The sequence below is a fragment of the Neovison vison genome, chromosome X (assembly GCF_020171115.1).
Source record: "Neovison vison isolate M4711 chromosome X, ASM_NN_V1, whole genome shotgun sequence".
NCBI classification, from domain to species: Eukaryota; Metazoa; Chordata; class Mammalia; order Carnivora; family Mustelidae; genus Neogale; species Neogale vison.
In genome coordinates, this window is record NC_058105.1 from 117,678,714 (window position 1) to 117,699,720 (window position 21,007).

Consider the following 21,007-nt stretch of genomic DNA (forward strand, 5'->3'; position numbering starts at 1 on the left):
TATTTTAGAAGATGGAGATTTCAATTGTTTTCTATTTAGGCCTTGTTTTCCTTTACATTCTGAATGCTCACATCACCTAGTGAGTTGGTGCATTTGTGTGAATCTGAGTAACAAATGATGCCACTCAGGGCCCTGCCACTTTCTTGGATAAGGCGTATAGATGGCATGTAGTGAGTAAAAATACATTGCTGACTAGCAAGTCGCACAAGATCATTTGTGGGATGGCACATAGAGCAAATGGCATTAGGGATAATGGAGAAGGGGTAATGAATGGGAGTCAACATATTTCCTAGGGCTTTGAAGTAGGGCTCTAATATACTCACTAGGAAAGGCTATAGTACTGAAAATTCCAAACCATTCTCCGGTGCTTGTGGGGAATCACTGCAGAGTTTATACCAGAGGTCAACTCCAAGGTCTGATGGCCAGGCCTTCCAGAATGGCCTGTAGCATGTTCTAGAGATGTTGCTCCCAAATCTGGCTAGCTCAGGGGCTCAGAATGTGATGGGGTGAGAAACTATGATTCCAAGAACTATCGATACTAGGAGAATGCAGAGTGCCACTATTATCTGTGTCAAAGCTACCTTTAGTAACCAACAATGGCCACTGGTCAGCAGGAGGTTGCTAGAAAGAGCCATAGGAATAGGCTGAGAGGGGCTGAAAGATTCCTTCCTTACTGTGGTCATCGTGTCCCACAGGCGTTGAGGGATATCGTTCAAAGGGCCACCAAGGAGAGGACCCCAGCCACCAGGGATTCCTACGCAACTGAGTGTATTGATTTGTAAAATGAACATTATAATAGTCATGTGGTAGAGTTCACGTGACATAAAATGTATTTATCGTGCCGGCAGTAAGTAGGCATTCAGTGAACAGGCTGTTGTTACGCTGTGTTCATGCGTGTTGAGTGTTTTGCTTGTGGGCAACACAGCGCATGTAGCTGTGATTTCTTCAGCTGTTGATTGCTTCATTCATTGAGTCATTCCTTCAAGTCACATTTCTTTAACCTACTATGTAACATTAGTTGTTCTGGGTACAGAGAATGCAGATGTATAAAATAGGGCCTGTGTCCCCAAGATTTAAAAATCTAATCAGGAAGTTAATTCCAGAAGAGTGTGTCATGACAATGACAGAAGATTGAATAAAGTACCATTGGAAGACAGAAAAGAAAGCAATTCATTGCTCCTGGGGTCAAGAAAGGAAGTCTGGAAGATATTCCAGAAGAAGAGATATTTGAGCTGAGCTTTGAAGGATGAACTAAAAGTTTATAAGGTAGAGATGGCAGGGGGAGCATTTCCAGAAGACCAGATAGAAACCAGCAAGGACCTGGTCACAAGGTTATGGTGTGTTCGGAGAACTTTAAGTGTCCTAGTGACTACGGTGTGGTGGTGGGATTAGGTGGTAGCATGGTTGGGGGGTTATGGACTGGAACTGTACTTCAGGGCGAGGTTTCAAAAGGCTGTAAATGGCATTTTAAGTACTTCAAGGTCAGCACTGCAACACTGCAGGCAAAAAGAAGACGGAATGGGTTCTGGCAGGACGAAGTGACTATTTTCCCAAATTAGTAAATTTTTTCAGCTTGCTGGGTACATGTCAGCTAGTAGACATAACCCAGTTGGTCCAGCCTCTTTAGAAAAATGGTTTATGGAAGGAGAAATCCAAAATTCAGTAAGAAAGCTAATAGATCACCTGACCTCTAACCGTTGATTTAAAAAAGAAAAAAATCCCATTACAATAAAAACCATTATAAAGACGGCCTGATACACCACAATTTCTCTCTCTAGGCAGATGGCTTAGAAACATCGTATTCTTTTTATCTAGTCACAATAACTTACATACAACGGCTAACCCAGTGCAATAAATTCCATCTTTGTTCCCTGCACATATAACGGTCCCTTTTTTCCAGGGAAACCAACTGCTACTGAACCACAGGCAGGAAGAGGAGGCCGAGTTGAACTGTAACTGAACTCCGTCTAGTTTTTCTCTTCAACTATCTATCAATCCCCAACCATTCCTTGACTCCCTTTACCCTCTCCCCCACAAACATTCCAATCCCTCCATCCAGAAAGCTCACTGACACTCCCAAGCCACCCCCCAACTTCCCAAACAAAACACTCTCACCCCAAATATATGGAACTCAAAAAGGAACCCCTCCTGATCTCCAAATAAGGTGGATTCTTGGCATCTGAGGATTCAGCAACTGCCATTCCAGTGCTTTGTGATTGACCCTGACAGTCATTCTGCTTCGGGGAGGGCTGTAAGTTTCCAGCACTGCGGCAAGCCTCTTATGGACGGAAGTCCTGTCGGTTGCTAGCAACCACATCTGAAGCTGGCTTGCTTTTCCCTGCCCGTCACAGACACATTCTTGCTCAGGAAGTTACGTTTTACCGCACTTGATGAAGGATGCTCTGTTCTGTGGATATTAACCAGTTTGAGAATTCAAGAAGGTCCTATAGTAGGTATCTTTGGGACATTAAAGATCTTTTCGGCTGCTCAACACTTGCTGATACTGCGTGGGGATGTGGTCCTTAGGTATACGGATAGGCGTGTCTTCTTTAACCTTATATTTGAAAAAAGTTTCAGCCCACGTATAAATGGTAAAAATAGTATAATGAACTTCCATAAACTGCTGCCTAGATTTACTTCACATTCCTCAGTAGGTAAGACAATGAAGCCAAGTAATTGGTGAGGCAATGTTAGTAAGATAACACTGGCTACTCTAACAGACGTCCAGACCTTTCTCTCTCTGCCATATATATATATATATATATATATATGTATATGTATGTATATGTACACACACACACGCATATGCACACGTATGTGTATTTATATACGTCATTTATTTACTGAACCATTTGAGACTCACTTGTAGACATCATGACGTTTGACCTCTAAATATTTCAGGATGTAATGATATTCTCTTGAAAAACCACAGGGCAATTATACAATTCAGGAAATGGAGAATTGATGCACGAGTCCACATTGAAATGTTGCTTATTGTGTCAATACTGTTTTGTTTTTTTTTTTTTTTGTATTTTTTTGGTTTTTAAACAGTCGCTGTTCCAGTCCAACATTCGGTAGTCTTGTCTTCCATCCCCTTTAATTTAGAACGGTTTCTCTGTCTCTGTGAAGTTTCATGACACTGACTTACTTTGAAGAGTACAGTCCCACCCTCTCACAGAATGTTCCTTGCTTTGGATTTGTCTGATGCTTCCTCAAGACTGGAATCAGTTTAGGCATTTTGAGTTAGATCTTTACTTGGATTTTAATTTTTACCCTTGTTAATTAAGAACGTGATTTTCAAACATTGCAGTCAGTATCAAAAAAATTCTCCTGCTACAAAATATCCTAGATGAGTTCCAAGGGGACTCATTTCAGTGGAATTTCTACCCCTGCACCTTTACTAGCACAGATGATGGACGTCACTTGTCAGGTGGCTGATGTGGAGTAGAAGCCGACATAGCAAATGGTCCTCCTGGTGGGTCACTTTCTTCCGACGTTGCTGGTCTGTCCCTTGAGTCTTTGTGCTCCAGTGTTTTCCATTTGCCTCACCACACTGCTGTCCCTCAGTAAAGCATCTGAGAGTCAGTGATGGGGGAATGTGCAGACACGGAACAGCGTTTGCCAGCAAGCAGCTGGCAGTGACTCAGTATCTTTCTTACTTTTACCAAATACACCACAAAATATAATAAATAATTCATATTAAACTGCACTTATCAAAACAGGACAAGTTCATTTTGCAATACAGCCTCATTGACTTGAATCACTGTTAATTCTCAATTATTCATTAAGTGGGCCTGGATGGTGCCTACTCACTGACACTGGTCACAGTTGGCGAGCTTTCACGGATTCACATGCGGAATGTTGGGCCTCACATGGTGGGATGTGGAAGCAAAAGAACTTGAATGTGTACTTCATTATTTCTTCTTTCATTCATTCAACAAAATGCTGTTGAGAAGCTACTTCATGTCAAGCTCTGTGCAAAGTGTTAAAATTTTAGGGGTTCAAGACCTAGTCCTAAGTCAAGTGGGTGATAAGGCAAAGAGGTTCCCTTGTGATGATTTTTGGACTCTTGCTTCAGCCGCTGGCCCAATGTTGCTGGCATCGTATACAGGCATGTTCTTGAACCTTCCCAGGAGCTAAGAAGCCTTCTTTCAGTGTGGGCACATGTCATTACTCTGTCTTCAGCCTGCCACTAACATTTTTAGCCTGCATTCTCCCTACTTTGGATGGCCCTCAGTGCCTCTCTGTATTAAGGGCTGCAGAGATGTCCTTTATGCCTTGGATTAATGCCAGGTAGATCTAGCAACTCATTTAAAAGCCACTGTGGTGCAGACCTAGTAGAACAGAAATAACGCTGGACTTGCATCCAGGTGTTGTGTGTTCCTGGCCCTGGAAGGGATGGACTGTTGTTCACCATACCTATTACGTTCTCCTCTTTTGGGATACAGAGCTGATCTTTGTTTTCCAGACTCTCTTGGAAGTTAAGTGTGACTCTGTCATTGAGTTCTAGCCAATAGAGTATGAGCAGAAATTATATGTGTGTGTGTGCATGTACGTATGTGTATATGTATGCATGGATGTATATATAGCTTTTGGTCCTGACTCATAGAAACCTGTCACATGTGTTCTGCCATGCTCTTTTCTGTTCATGCGACAAGCCGCATATTGGTGTTAGAGCCCCAAGGTGCCAGGCACCTGATCCTTGAATCCTCATACCCCTTCCATAGGATGCAGGGATACCCACATTGGATTATTCTGGAACCAAGAAATACATGCCTGTGTATTAAATCCCTGAGATCTTGGTGTCTCTTAGAGTAGCTACTGCTGCCTTAACAAATACCCAGTCATGCCAGTACATTTGACTCATGGTCTTACCTTCTGTCTACCCTTGGGCAAGTCAGTTAAGGTCCCAGAGTCTCTATAACCTACTAAGATAGGCATTGTTGGTTCCATTTTTTTTTTAAAGATTTTATTTATTTATTTGAGAGAGAGAGACAGTGAGAGAGAGCATGAGCGAGGAGAAGGTCAGAGAGCGAAGCAGACTCCCCATGGAGCTGGGAGCCCGATGTGGGACTCGATCCCGGGACTCCAGGATCACGCCCTGAGCCGAAGGCAGTCGTCCAACCAACTGAGCCACCCAGGCGTCCCTGTTGGTTCCATTTTGCAGATAAAAAGATTTAATTGGATTAAATGAGGAAACATTTGCAAAGATATTTTGTGGACAATTATACAGATATAAGGTGGTGCTATTATTATTGGATCTTGCTCCCACAGGCAGCTGCTATAATGCTTTCCATTCAGGTGCCTCAGTTCCTTCCCTCATCAAGCAACATTTCCTGCTGAATGTGTAGCTGGGGTTCTGGAACGAACACCTGTACTGTTTGGCTACATAAGTCAGGGTAAAGGAGCCCTCAGACCGTGCTGACTCCCCCCGACTTCTCAGTCGGTCGACCATGCCTACCTTAGCCAGGCTGCTGACAGCTCCTGACTTCCTAGGTGATGTTTTAGAACATGACCTCCTGACTGACTAATCCCTAAGGTCATCCAGGGCCCAATCATAAGTGTCGGAACTGTGAGTTTCCCAAGCCTTTCCTGGATCCCTAAAGGTCTCAAAATAGCAAACATTGCACTGAGTGCTCACGATCTGTGGTTTCTGAATGCATTTCCACAGACGGTCTTCACAACTACCTAGGGAAGGAGATACTTTCTCATCTTCATTTTCCAGATGATAACACTGAGGCTTAGAGAGGGTAAGAAATTCATTGGAGATCAGTCAGTGTAGACAAATTCAACCTTGTGCCTCTAAAAGACCTATGCTCTTCACCTCCATGTACCAACAGTTAACTGCTTCATAGCCCAATTTTAGTATATGTGCTGCCGAAGCGAGCACGACTGCTTCATAGCCCAGCATCACCCATTCCCTTCTAGAAGTCTCATTGCTGAGAAAGCCAAGACTCCTTGTAGGACAGAACGGTTACCTTTTTAAAGGAGCCAGCGACAATCATCCCTTTGGATGTTTCCAATGGACATTAACATTCCTGTACACTTTCCTCCAAATTTGTTATTTATCTTATTTATTATACTTAACTTGCCTACAGGTTTTACTAATGTGGGTTTTTAATTGTTAGAATTCCCTGGGGGAAAATGCAGAGCAACATTGTAATATCAACGTTCAGCATCTGCGGGAAAGGGCAGGGGTGGATGGTCTTCCTACTTGCGTAGGGCTGGCTTCCTTCAATACATTCTGTGTTGGGCCATGAACTTAAATTTCTCCCAAAGTGCTTGTCAGCATAATACATGAGGGGATGCCCAGGACATTTCTCACTCTGCTAGTTGTAATTACCTGACAAATAAAAGGCAAAGTCATTGGGTTATATTGTTTGATATCTGACTGGGACATAACATTCCAGAATACGTGTCTATCTGTACCAAATCAGCATCCCATGGAATCTTTCTGTACTGATTCCCAGATTTCTCCCCCTCTCCTACAGAAGTTGAAACATTTGGTTGCTGAGCAAATACTTCCTTTGTTAAGGAAAGGCAGTATGTGATAATTTGCTCTTATAAAATGGATAAAGTCCGGAGTAAGCGAGCTCTTGGTTGAACTCTTGAAATTTCACAGTGTTTAAGTCCATTTGAAATTTGGAAGCTGAATCTCATCTTGACATCTTTGCTATCATCAAAAGTTTCAATTCATGAGTAAGGGAACACTTCCCATGGGACAATATCACTGACTTCATCACTGATGCCAAAAGGAAAGTGGTATTTGATTGGCCAGTACTTCACAAATATCTCTCCTCATTTCCCAGCCACTTCGCAGGGTAGGTCTTCTTTGTCTTACAGATGATGAAGCTAAGCTAAGCAGACCTAGATAACTGGCCCAACATGCACAACTAACAAGTGGCAGATCCTAATGCTGAAACTAGACAATCTTGACCTCACGGCCCATACCCAATGACCTCTCCGCTTGGGACATATCCTTTTCCTGAATAAGGAATTCCTGTAATCTAAACATGCCTAGGAAGTTGTCATGAAGACTGGAAAGTGAGAAGCAGAAGGCCTGCTTTGTCAGAGCCTTTCTGGCCAGTATGTGGGGAGCCTGCCCTCTTCACTGTGCAGTCCCCACAGAAGAACTTCTGCTGACGCCAGAGGCCTCCCCACCAGGGAATGAAAGAGGACCAAGCAGGGGAGATCTTGGTGAATATTGGGATGATGGAGCCAAAGAGGCCCATGCACTTCCAATTAAACAGCATGCCTTCCATGGCCCACTCATCATCCTGCTCCTTCTCAAAGCGTACCCAGAGAGTTTCAGCTTTGGCAAAGGCCTGTGAGATTTCATGCTCCTTTTCCCCATGTAATAAAAAAGTCCTTTTGCCTCAAGCTAAGGAAAACACTGGCATTTTTAACTTTAACATGTTTGGGTGAGGTTTTTTTTTTTAATATATTAGATTTATTGTTGCTGGTGTTTGGAAATCTTGTGAACATTTGCAGTTTTTGGTTCTGTTGCTGAGCTTTTCCAGAAACTTCCATGGAACAAAGGGTTAAAGCAGAGGAACAAGGTTGGTTCTAAAATATTAAGTCTGAAGCATGGGTAGAAGATTTTAAAAACTGTGCCTGCTATGTTTCAAGTAGCATTCAGCTTAGTCCTGGCCTGGGTAGAGAGCAGACTGGCAAAGAGGCCATTCTTTGTTCACTGACCAGCCTGGGGAGGTTTTACCCACGTGCACATTGGCCTCTGCTTATTAATTCCTTCTAAAAGGAAAGCAGGAAAGAAAGATCCAACCCTTCATAATATGATCCAAATGGGGAAGAGGCAAAGCAGAGCCTTTACTAAGAATTCAGATGTTCAATATGGTGGTCAGACAGCATCTTCCAGGCTCCAGGTTCCGAAGGAGCTCTGGCGGTTCCGTTTTCTCTTTTACCATCTTAGTCCTACATCAAAACGCGTTGCCTTTGGCTTTTTGCAACCCGCCCAATTGCCTTGTACAGAACCATCCTTTAACAGTATCCTTTCTGCTTTAAGAGTTGGAGAGCTGACCCTAAGATGGTACTCTCCTTTATTTACTTGTTTTAATTTTTTTTAAAAGATGTTATTTTTAGGCAACCTCTACACCCAACATGGAGCTCTAACTTACAACTCCGAGATCAAGAGTCACATGCTCTACTGACTAAGCCAGCCAGAAGTGATACCTTCTTTAAAAACTGTCTACCCTATACCTCTCACCACAGTCCATTGGGACCCTCTGGTTTTTCCCTCTTACTCTCAGTTTCTGAGGGTAGAAAACACTCCATTTTCCACTTTAGTTTTGGTGACTTGAACATCTCAGAGGTTATTTATGGGAGAGTCATGTAATCCCCACTTGGTTTCCTACACATGTTTTCAGATCCTAGAAGGTTTCCTTGGTAGGAGAACATCTACCCCATCTCCCAAATCTTACAGCCTAGGGATTTGAATGAAGGGAATGTCATTTGATCCATTAACAAATATTTGTGGGATGCCCACCGTGGGCTAGGCCCTGGAGCTGCAGTGAGGAAAAGACATAGTCCTGCTCTCATGGGGACTTCTCAGATAAGGGGCAGGCTTTCCACCTTCTAGCTTCCTTTGTCAACCCCCACCCTAACCCCAGCCCTAGGGGCAATATACATAGGCATTGCCAGAGCCTTCCATCCAAACAGCAGCTCTGCCCCCACCTCCACTAAGCACTTTGGTTGCTTTTCCAGTGCTCTCCACCTAACTACACACTCACATTTGAGGTGGGCACAAACACCCCCAATTCCTAAAGCCAGGTATCTGAGCACTCTTCTAGCCACCTCCTTAAACATGGAATCTTAAAAAAAGCACATGTTGGCTCTGTAAGATTTACATTCTTGGCAGTTCTCTCCAAGTTTACATGAGCCAGATAAGTGACTTCTATTAAAGGGCAGGTCACTATATACTTAGTTGCCACAAAATCTCTCTCCACACATTCTCCTTTGATTTAGGGGTAGACCAGAAAGAAAATAATTATCTTAAATCTTATTTTACGTGTCCCAATATGAAGATTTATCTCAGACACAAGCATGCATTCTTAATTATAATCATGGCATTGATCTGAGCAAGGATGAGATATATGGCCACAAGTTGCTGGTGGGTTTGCATTCCCATTTTTGCGCAATTAACGTCTGCCGCTAAAGCACCATCTTACGCATAAGACGAAATTAAAAAGAAGCTTGAAATGTTACATTCTATCCAGGAAGTGTTGTTACTATTGCATTTTAAAAGATGAGGAGTTAAGGTTTTCCTTTTTAATTACATTATGGAGTGATTCTTCTTAAGGGAACCTAATTGTGAAGAATATAAATTACTTTGCAATTTTATGGCGAGGGACTAGTAATCCTTTGGGAAGCAAACAAACAAGCAAATTAGAATTCAGCAACATTCAGTAGTAAAGTTTAAAGTTTCTGTCTGGTTGTAACTCTTTTAAAAAGCCTTTATACAAGGATATTGTAATCGATAATTTAATCATTCATGAAGCATTTTGGCTGCAATTCGTGGGGGAGATAAAAAGGCAGAAAGCTTGTACTGGTTCAAGCCTGTTTCCCTTCCGTTCCTAGGGCCTCCCTTCTTCCCTGAAGTGTCACCTCCCCTCTTACAGAGGCCCAGTCCTTCCCGAGCCTTCCTTGGAGCCTGCTCAGACTGGGACCCTTGCCCTCTCCAGGGCAGTGCCCTAGGATGGCAAATTTACTTTTCCTCTGCTACCATCAGAATTGTTATTCTTTTTCCTCCAAGCCACTTCAGCTGGCTGTTAGGGGACAACAGCTGATTAAACAAAGTCACGCTCCGGTGTTGATGACTAAAAGCGCTTAATGCTCCCTGGGGTGTCCGTAGCTCAGACTGGAAGCCTGTCATGGTGGAATTTCAGGTGTGCGACAGGCTGGGGGTGGGGGCAGGTAGAATTTTTGGTGTGTTTTGATGCCGCTCACATCGTACCACATGTAGATGTTAGAGAGCTGGTATAAAGGATTTCACGAAATGACATGTTTTCCAAGGCCTTTCTCCCTAGGCTTTAAATGGTTAGGAAGAGGTCTTAGAGCGCTCCTGGTCCCAAGCAAGTTTTGTTCAGGGCCGCATCCTTCTGCCTCTTCTTTGAACTACTGAATGAACTTCAACCAGAATTTGACGCCTTATAGAGATGTAGAAATATTTCTTGTGTCAATTTATTCTCACAGACTGGAATCCCAACTTCGGTCAAAATGTAGCACGTTTTTGACATTTGCCAAGGAGGTGTTCCCATGCCTTTCACGTTCTCCAGAGAAGAAAGCAGAGCAGAGCTTTCCAGGCCGTTATGTGTGTGCGGATGACAGCAGACATTTTACTCTGTTTCCAGCACTGTTCTACATGCTCTCCATATACACACAATGAATTCACCAAACTAAAGAAATACAAAATACATTTAAATCATTTCACTTTTCAATGATGGTTTTGGTGAGTTTGTAGCATTTACACTTCTGAAGTCACTAAATGAGGCCATTCTCATTTAACTGTAGCAACCTAAACCCGCAAGGTAGCTCCTGCCTGTCGTTGCTCCACATCGTGGATGAGAACACAAAGATACTGGGACGTTCAATTGCCTGAAGTTACATAGCTCGTAAGCAGCACAAGTGGGATTATAAACTCAGGCAGTCCAATCCCGGTGTTCGTGCACTTGGCCACTATGTCACGCTGCCTCTTGGCAGTCACTAGGAGACAGCAGAGATGCCGCCATGTCAGAAGGACAGCTAGAGTTTGTCACCAGTCAGATGTCTCACTCTCGACACCAGCCTCAGACGGCCATGATTCAGTTTCAGGCCTTAGCAAGATTGCACTTTTCCACACGTCAGGGATTGTCAGGGTGCTCATTCGAATCAAAACCATGAGTGATAAATCCAGGACTGCTGCGTCCCCAGCGTCCTCTACACTTTTGCAGAGCACGATCAACTTACACTTGCTGAATTAAACTAAGTGGAATTGCCAAGACCCTTTGATGTTCTTTGGGCAATTTGGACGGGTCTTCCTGTCTTGCCCTCCACTTAATTCCAGACCTGTTGGATGGCTTTGGGATAGTCCCGTTTCCCTCCTACATTCTCTTTGTCCCCCAGCTCCTTCCTCCATAAACCTACTGCACCTGCCCCAGCACAGAGAGGGCCGCATAATTGCCCACAAGCCTGCTGCCTTCTCTGATGTTAGGAAAAGCGCAGTTCTTTGTCTGGGGGAGCCATTTCTGATTAGGTCAGAACTATACCTGAAGTTGGGCTATACCTGCAGAAGGCTGTCAGCCCGCCAGCCTCTTCTGACTCCTTCCAGGGACCTCATTTGTTCTTCCCAGACCACCTGTATCTCCTTTCCCAGACTCACTGGCCTCCAGCTGACCTTGGCTGGGGAGCTCTGGTCTCTGTACCCTGTTTTCTTAGCAGTCCCAACCCTCGTAACCCTGGCAAGTGGGAGACATTAACACCCAAGATCCAGAGAGTTCTGTCTGTCTTTCATGACCCACAGACAGAGGGCCTACTTGTTGACCTAACTTTATGACACTGTCCCTGGCACCTGGAGCCCCTGGAGACTGACCTGGTCCCATTAGCCAAGGCTAGATCAATGGTACTTTATTTCTTGCTTGGCATTTCTGAAAACTGAGAGGTTGCTCAGGGATTTCTCAGTCTTGAGTTGATTAGCAGTTAATGATGTGTGTTTTGATGAGAAAATAAAAGATTTTGTTTATCTACTTGAGAGGAGGAAAATTAGCAGTAAAAGGAGAGAAGGAAAAACACAGATTCTCAGCTTTTCAGTGGGGTTTTAAGTGGCTTGGGTCTGCTGAGTTATCAACAATTTTAAGAAAATTCTGTGGGTGTTGATTTTATGTACTGGCTCTCAGAAAAATTCATGGAGTGTTCGGCTCCATCTAAAGCTGTCAAGAGACACACAGAAGGCCAGAAGGGCTGCTGGACAAGTCATTTTACTATTCAGAGACTGTGTGGTTACAACCAAGAGGTGCATTTAGACTTCCGCCTGAAGCAGGGAGAGAGGAGCCCATAGGGACGAGAGGCAATTTCCAACAGTGGGTCCTCGAACCAGAAGCGTGGTCCATAAGGATGCCCCCAACTGGGTCAACATGTATAGAAATAGTGTTTTCTGAACTTACTTTTGGTCCACCATTGTTGAAGTCATGAGGAACTTGTAGAGGGGCCCCAGGAAAGCAGGATATGGTCATCTGAAAGGGATAGGCTTTGGAGTCAAACCAAAGTGGGTTTGAATTTCACTTAGCTATTTCAGCTTTCTCAACCTCTTTGAGTCTCAGTTCTCATTTATAAAATGGACCCGTACTGTCTGACTTGCAGAGCTGCCATGAAGATTAATCAGTTCAATAAGTGAAATTAATGAGTGCAGATCAGGGTGTCCCATGAATGTTATATTACCCTCCCCACCTCTTCCCCTTTTTGCCATAGAAAGTCTTTACTCTTCACTTTCCAGGATGCACATGGCCTTTAATGGCTGGTATTCAAAACAAATAGACCAAGGTAGTTCATATCTTCTGGGGGTTGAGGTGTGTTTCCCCCTCCCCCCCAAAAAAAACATCTCACTAGGGAAATAGTAACTCATAATCTCCCTTTCAGGCATCTCCTGATCAGATCAACAAAATGTCCTTTATAAAATGCTGATGTTGGAATTTGACAGGTGGCTTGGGCCAGTGAGCTCATTGGAGTTCATTGGTTGGAGTTAGGCAGTCAAAGCCTTGATTTCCAAACAGGCCAGAAGAAGCCATGTTCGTTGACGTTAGGTAGAGCTGCTCAGACCAGTTCAGGTGGTCATATCAACAAATGAGTATTTCTGGTTACAAGCAAGCAGAAGTGAGAGGCTGGGTGAGGGTCTTTTCCTATCACTATTCCTAAAATGACAACTCAAATTGCATACTAATTAATGGCCCACAGCATTATCTTTGCTTGGCAAGAACCGTCCATGTGGTAGGAAGTACCTGTGGGTGAGACTCTGCTCTGAAGATTTCACTGATGCTCATGGGTAGTCCTAAGTCTGAGAGTGAGTGCATAATGTAGAACACCTGAACATCTCAGCTATTCTAGAACAGTCTCCTTTCACGGAACTACCCTTGCCTCTGGGGTTGTAAGAGACAAATTGTGACTTGGGTCATCTGGGAAGGAGTTATTGAGGGGGCAGCTTATAAGTGGGGTTACACACTTGTAAAGATGTTGCCGCAGTCCGGGGGAAGACACTCATTTAACAGAAGATCAGAAAAAGAAAGGCCAAGACTTGGGTCTAATTATTCTGTATTTCAAATTCTTCTTTATTTCTGCCCTTTGGAACATCTCAAAATTGTGTTCTTTCCACTTGGAGGGAAATTTTTGGGGGGAGTTTCTCATTCAATGTTAGGGGCTTATCAGAATTTCCTTTTTGTTCTGGCACCAACTTAATTCTGTAGGGTTATTTTAATGAAGGAATTTATTTCCCAATTAAGCGACAGTTTTCGGAAACATCTCTGGGTTTCAGGTAGCTTAGGTAGGCCAGAAAAAGCTAAGAGCCATTCAAACCAGCCAGTTATGAATTCCTCATAAGATGGGTGCTAGCTCATAACTGAGAGTGGCAGTTTGTTTAAATATGAAGAAATGCAGCTTGGAATTGTTCACAGTCCTAGAAGGGTAAACGAATATTCAAGTTTTCCCATATGAAAATAGCGGTGGTAATGGAGGTGAGGGGATTGTCACCTGCAAACTGAAGGACATAAGCCGGTTGAGAAGTCATTTGGGGTATGGCTGAGGTCAAAACCATATGGGGAAGCTTAATGGGATTTTTAAGTTCTTTCTGGGGGAGAAAAGGACAGGAAGATTCTCTAGTAAAAGCTAAGCCCCTCCACATTCTCTAAAAGCTTAGAAATATCTTCTTTAAACAATCCCAGGCTAGGAGATAGAACAACACACATTCGTGTTGGGCCCTGGGGTCTGTCTGGAGAGATATTTGCCTCCTGCAGACAACTGTGTGAAGTGATATTCCTGCAACATGTTTCATCCTTCCAGAGTCTTCTTTCTACAGCATCTTTGACAACTCCTGCTGTGGTTCTTTAGAAACTGCATGAAAGGCAAGATCCACCAAAGGGTGCTAAAATTAGTGGGTGAACATTTGAGGAAAAACAGGCTCTCTTTCTGAAGGTATTTATTAATTATAGAGGGGAAACTTACTGGGGAGCATCATAACAGAAACACCTTAAGCAGTCGATCAAGGTTAACATCACCAGTAATCAGGCACATCAACATCATTCACCCTGTCATATGCCCTGAGAAGGGAACATTATTGCTTCTGTAGCATTCTTGCCTAAAGTGCATAAGTTCAGTCTAATTATGAGAATATACCAGACAAACCCAAATTGAGGGACCTTCTACAAGATAACTAACTAGTACTCTTCAAGTGTCAAGGTCAGAAAAGACCAGGAAAGACTGAGGAATGTCACAGATTGAAAATGCCCAAGGAAGAGTAGATTCTAGAACAGGAAAAGGACAGAAGACTGGTGAATTCTGAATAAGGTCCATAGTTTCGTTAAGAGTACTGTGCTGATGGGGCGCCTGGGTGGCTCAGTGGGTTAAGCCGCTGTCTTCGGCTCAGGTCATGATCTCAGAGTCCTGGGATCGAGTCCCGCATCGGGCTCTCTGCTCAGCGGGGAGCCTGCTTCCCTCACTCTCTCTCTCTGCCTCTCTGTCTACTTGTGATTTCTCTCTGTCAAATAAATAAATAAAATCTTTAAAAAAAAAAAAGAGTACTGTGCTGAACGAGGTGCTTAGATTGCTCAGTTGATGAGTATCCATCCGACTCTTGGTTTTGGCTCTCGTCAGGGCCTCGGGGTTGTGGAATAGAGCTGAGTCAGGCTCCGTGCTCTATGGGGAGTCAGCTTGAGATTCCTCCCTCTGCCCCTCCCCCAACACTTGCATGCTCTTTATCTAAAGTAAATAAATATTTTTTTTAAAATAGTACTGTGCTGTTGCTAATTTTCTGGTCTTGGTGGCTGTACTGTGTTATAGAAGATGCTAACATCAGGGAAAACTGAGTGAAGGGTATACGTGAATTCTCTGCACAATATTTGCAACTTTTCTGTCAGTCTAAACTGGTTTCAAATTAAAAAGTTAAAAGATAAGTTTCCTGGAAAAAGCCCCAGCAACCACCTAGCAGCATAATACTACCCTACCAAGTACCTCCGTGCCTCGGTGAACCAGATGGGGGTGCATAATTATCTTCCTTCACATTCTGTGTTTAATTTCCACAAGTTGTAACTTGTGCAGCTCAGCTCAGTCCCGTGGGTAGCCTAGGAAAATGATATTTCATGTTTCAAGACTAAAAGGATAAAACCGGGAAGAACCTCTCCAATTTGGTTTCACAAGCTTTATTACTTGTGAGAAATGCGTCTGTGAACAGGGAAATGCCAATGATGTAAAAAATATATATATTTTTTAAAGGCTGAAACATGGAAGAGAGATTTTAAGGCATGAGGGCTGCCAATTATTTGATTTTTTTTCCCCCTTAAAAGCTGTGTACTTCTTTGGAGTCAGAATCCAATTGTTTCAAGTCTTTCTTAATCAGTGACACCATTCATCAAATGGACACACTGGCATAATGAGCTCTCATAAATACAGTGTTTGTGATCTTTCTTGGATTATTAGATGAGGGATGGGGGGTGGGAAGAGTGAAATCACGCAGTCCCCATCCACTTAGTCTAAAACATACTTACATATGCCATACCAAATTAACATCCTGTCATCTTTTCTGTTTCATCTCCCTCTCTCTCGTCTCTATTTCTCTGTCTCACTTCATCTCTCTCTCTCTCATGCATGTATAACGAATGAACCAAGGGCACCCCCCAAGCCCTTAATTGAGGCAGTTCAGGTCAAATCATGATTGTTGATGGAAAGAAACCAAATCATTTGTCACAGAGCTTAATTTCTCCCGCACTGCCTGATTTCCTGCTGTTCTTGTACTTACAGTAGATGATAAAAGCAGTTACTACAGCCTCTTCGCAGGAAAACAAATCCCAGCAGCAGTCTGTATCAAAGCACCTGGGGCTGTGATCAGCTGGGATTGAACAGCTTTTTTTTTTTTTTTACCAGCTTTGGCTGCTCCTCAGATTGATTGAAACAAATGAACGACACCATTTTGGAATGAAAGTTAACTCCTGTGTTGCCAAGTACTGTCTTTGGGCACAAATGATTGAGCACTCAAGCTCAGTCCTGAGGAAATATGGGGGCCTCAGTGCCCTTCTCTCATTATATACCACCTCAGGACTTCCAGACCTCCCCCAGGATCTAAAACTGCAGTTCCCGGGCTCTGAGCCCGCTTGTGTGAAAATGGAACGTGGCAGTGTACACACTGGAAATTGGAGGTGTTCCTCAGGAGCCCAGGAGAACAGGTCATTCCTGTGGGGGAAAAACAAAACATTTGATTGAGCCTCATGAAAACTGACAGTTCCCTGGAATCCCATGATTGCCACACTGTCTCCAGTTTTTACCCTGTTGACTACAGAAGGGGTGTCAGCTTTGAGACCTGTCTTGCAGGTGAAGAAGTAGGCATGTCTTTGGTCATAAAGGTGGTTTAAAGATTACATGATACCTGGAGGTCACGATCAGCCTTCTGGCCAGCTGCCTCCACCCCCAAAATAACCACATGGGGCTCCCTTGGCACCACTTTGTAATGTGCATCAACAAGAGAGCCCTCTTCCCTTTCTGGAGGCCAATCCTGGCCATGGCTCAATCCAGGTTGTGGCATGTGAGTAGAGTGTGTGTGTGTCCTTTGTTTCTGGGTGAGTGGGGTGTTGTTCGGCGTGAGAGAGGACAGAACCTTAGAAGAAAGATTGAGGGATGCCAGGCATCCCCCTGAGATGACCCAGTTATAACTTCTGAAACCATCGCCTTTGAAGAGTTATGCTCTAGGTCAGAGATTTTCAAGTCTGACTAAATATCGGAGTCACCCAGAGAAGCTTTAAAAAATGCAGATTCTGGGGTTCCATCCTAATCTTATTAAAGCAGAACTTTTAGGGGAAGAGCCAAGGAAGATGTCTCCCCTCAGAGCCAGCAGGTAGCTTAAATTAAGATCCGGGTTTGGGAACCACTGCTTTTAACCATTACTAACCAATCACTATCCCTTGACTTTATGGGATACCACGCATAAGTGATAATAACTTAAAGTGTATCAAGCACTTATTATATGCACAGTGCTGAGAGCTTTACCTGTACCATCTGATTTCGCCCTCACAATAGCCCTACGAGAAAGGTACTTTTATGCTCATTTTAAGAAGGAAACATTTTGAGGAAACGGAAGTTCAGGGAAATTAGGTCACTTGCCTGAGATCTCACAGCTTGTAAGGGAAGGAACCAGGATTCACATACAAATGGTCTCACTTATCAGTCTAGGTTCTTACATACTAGGCCATTTTGCTTTGGGACGCTGAGTATTCTCTTAGATCATTTTGGCCCCAGGATGTGGAGCGTGGAGGAGGGAAGTAACGACTTCAAAAAAGAATGTAGCACAGTGTGTATGTGTGTGCCTGTGCATGCTCGCACACTCGAGTGTTAGCAATGTGGGAAACAGATGGAGAACTGGTAGATGGGTGAGCCTGAGGGAAGAGTGTGATGGGAACCAAAACAAGGATGAATCTTGGAGCCAAAGACTTACGCATGAACCCCAGCTCTGTCATTTGTTAACTATATGACGTTAGGCGGGGCCTTTAACCTCTCAGGGCTTTGGTTTCCCTGTCAATCAATACCAATAATAATGCCTATATTACAGGTTTGTAGATTACAGATAAGGTTTATAAACTGATCTGCGCAGAGTAGACCCTCGGTTATGGTCGTCATTGTTAGATGTTAATCTATTACAAAGGAAAAGGTCAAGAATCATCAAAGGACTGATGTCCTAACCCCAAATCAAAACTTATTATCGGAAATAGTGACTGAAGACATAATTCCAAGTGGTGAGAAGCTCAGAACAAAATACTTCTAGAAAACTGCCAGGGAGACATTGCATCTTTAGATGTGAAGAAAAGTAATCTAAAATACAGTTGTTTTCAATCGTGTTATTTTTTTAAAATTTTATTTATTTATTTGACAGACAGAGGTCACAAGTAGACAGAGAGGCAGGCAGAGAGAGAGGAAGGGAAGCAGGCTCCCCGCTGAGCAGAGAGCCTGATGCGGGACTCGATCCCAGGACCCTGAGACCATGACCCGAGCCGAAGGCAGTGCCTTAACCCACTGAGCCACCCAGGCGCCCTGTTTTCAGACCCACATGAAGAGTTATAGGAAAAGTAGGGGGGCTGATCAAGTCCTAAAGTGCTTTCATGTACCAAGATGGTCATAATGGATTAGTTGATTTTCTCCCCTCTTAACATCCTGTTCTCAAAGGCAGCCTTGTGTTTTCAGACAAGATAATGTTGGTTCTAACCTAGGGGCACAAGGGAAGGGACCTCAGGAAAGAACAAATTCTTCCCTAAGATGAAGATTTTTATATAGTGCAGTGTGTCCATTGGCTGGATATGGCCTTTGGAATTTTGCTGATGGGTTTGGACCCTGAACTTCAAAATGATGGTGGAAGATTAGCAAGACATTTAGAAGTTGTTCTACAAAAGCAAGAAGAAAGGCACTATAGCCAAAAGATGACTAAGAGGGAAAAATAATGGTCCTCCATCATAGGAAGAGTACAGTGGTCCCAAGGAGAGTAATTAGATAACATAAAAAGGATTCTTGAGAAGGAAAATTCAGACTCTCAGGAACATTTTCTGCATGTCAGGACTTGTGAAATAGTGTTCCAAGAGAAGAGGCAGAAACTGTCTTCAGTGAATCATGGAAAGTCAAGTGAAAATTGAACATGATAAAACACTCCAGCTGGGCATATCCAGTCTAGTTCTTGAAGATGCATTTGACAAGACTTAGATTTAAGAACAATTTTGAATTCTAGCCATGAGAATGAATGAGCTATTGCTGCATGGAAAACATGGATAAATCTCACTCATTGAACATGCAGAAATCTCATTAAGTAAAATGTTAAGTGAAAAAGCTAGACACAAAGATGCATATGGTATGATTTCATTAATTTAAAAGCCCAGATGAGATAAAATTAATCTATGTGTTAAAAGTCAGGTATCAGCATTATCTTTGGGATGTAGCGATTGGGAAGAGACACAGAGAGATTTCAGGGCTGCTGGTCATGTTCTGTTTCTTGATCAGGGTGCTAATTACATGGGTGTGTTCAGTTGGTGAATATCCAATTTTGATTTGAGCACTTTTCTGTATGTATATTTTTTTAAAAAACCTAATAAAGGTTTTATCTATAAACAGAGATCAGTTTTTTTTTAAGAGAAACAAACCCCACATATCCAACCTCAGTTTATTTCCAATGGCTTCACCCACGAACATTTTATATTTTCCTGAACTGCAAATTCTTCAAATTTAGATGCCGGTCAGAATAATCCTAGTATGTCAGTTCGGGTCTTCTGAGAAGCATATGCTGAGATGGGATTAGATGTGTAAGAGATTTATCTGAAGAAATTTATTTGAGAGATAGAGGGGAAAGACACATGGAAAGAGCTTTCAGGCCAAAATGCAGATTTAACACCTTTGTAAGGAGAGAGAGGAGGCTAGAAGATTGAGTAGGAAGACCTTCAGACCGTAGCATGGTCCTAAGGAAATCTTGGCCAGTTTGATGGGAAGTTTTGGGCACATACTGCTCCATCTGGGAATACTGCACTGGGCAGAAATGGTGCTTTTCTAGTATCCTTGCCCTGCTCAGTCTTGGCTCGGTGTAGCCCAGAGGATGCGTGGCCTTGGCTTAAATGCTATGGTGAATTTGGAGGTGCACAATTTGAGGCTGTGAGTCTAACACACTCGTAGCAAGCAGGGCCTCTTGAACGGAAATCTGGGCCAGTGCCTGTCTGTGCCCACCACACCTAGGTACGTAGTAATGATGCTCATGAGACAGGAGCTGGCTACGACTTGTTCTAGGTACAAAGTTAGCTAGTGTGCTGTAAAACTCAAGGTGAATGTGCTTCAGCTTATTTCCCTACTGCGTAGTAGTAAGAAAAGACAGAAAAACCAAATGTGTCAAATACCACATAAATGTAGTTGTTTTTAAATAGAGTGTTTTTCAGAGCTTGCTGAAAAATGAGGAGAACTTCTTAGAAAATCAAAGGCTCATCACGTTCCATTTAAGTCCACTTACAGAAAAATGACTCTTGTTATATTCTGCCTGTGTCATGGCACAAGATAATGTGAGTATTGTGGTCCTAGGGTTTTGACTCCTCTTTCATTGATTTAAGTGAAAATTCATCTTGAAAGAATAAGTTATATGTATTCTAAAGTATTTTCATATTAATTATGATTTTTTTCTAAAACAATGCTGTAGTTTTCAAAAGGTCACCTTATCTGTGAGTAAAATGTGCTTCAAAAAGACAGAAACAATCACTGTAAATCTGTAATGAAGACCCAGCCAATAGGAGTGCAGGAGATGGTCCAGGCTGGTGGTAGTCCACACTTCATGCAAATACTCTTGTGAAGGTTTGGGGCATTCCGCGGAAGGCAGGATGTCAGCGACGCAGAAACCAGCAGTGTCCCGTGCGGCCAGCCATCTGGCCATCCCAGGCTGAGGGAGTGGGATCAGGAGGCGGAGATCCACATTCCGTGGAAGGCCTGAGAGGCACGCAGAGAAAGAGACCTACAAGTCTCATCCTAGGGCTGGGGCCAGATGTGGGAGGGGGTCACGGAGAGGACGACCGGGGAATGCCGGTCTCGGGGGCCGAGCGATGGCTCGGGCACACGAGGGGCTCAGACGGGAGAAGCCAGCGTCGTGTCAGAGCCGGCCACTGCTGGTGTGGGTCGGAAATCGGGCAGGCGTCCTCGCGGGGCCCACGAGCCTCGGAGAGTCCCCCTGCGAGGGGCCGGGGTGGGCAGGGGCTGACGGTGAGCCGTGTCCCGAGAGCTCCGATGCTGACCCGGCCCAGGAGCCACCAAGGCA

The 21,007-nt window shown here is 43.6% G+C and overlaps 1 pseudogene; it reads right to left on the reverse strand.

Annotated features, from left to right (window-relative positions):
* Nucleotides 1–20,629, reverse strand: part of LOC122896710 — a 118,520-nt pseudogene extending 97,891 nt beyond the window's left edge.
* Between the last annotated feature and the right edge of the window lie 378 nt (nucleotides 20,630–21,007).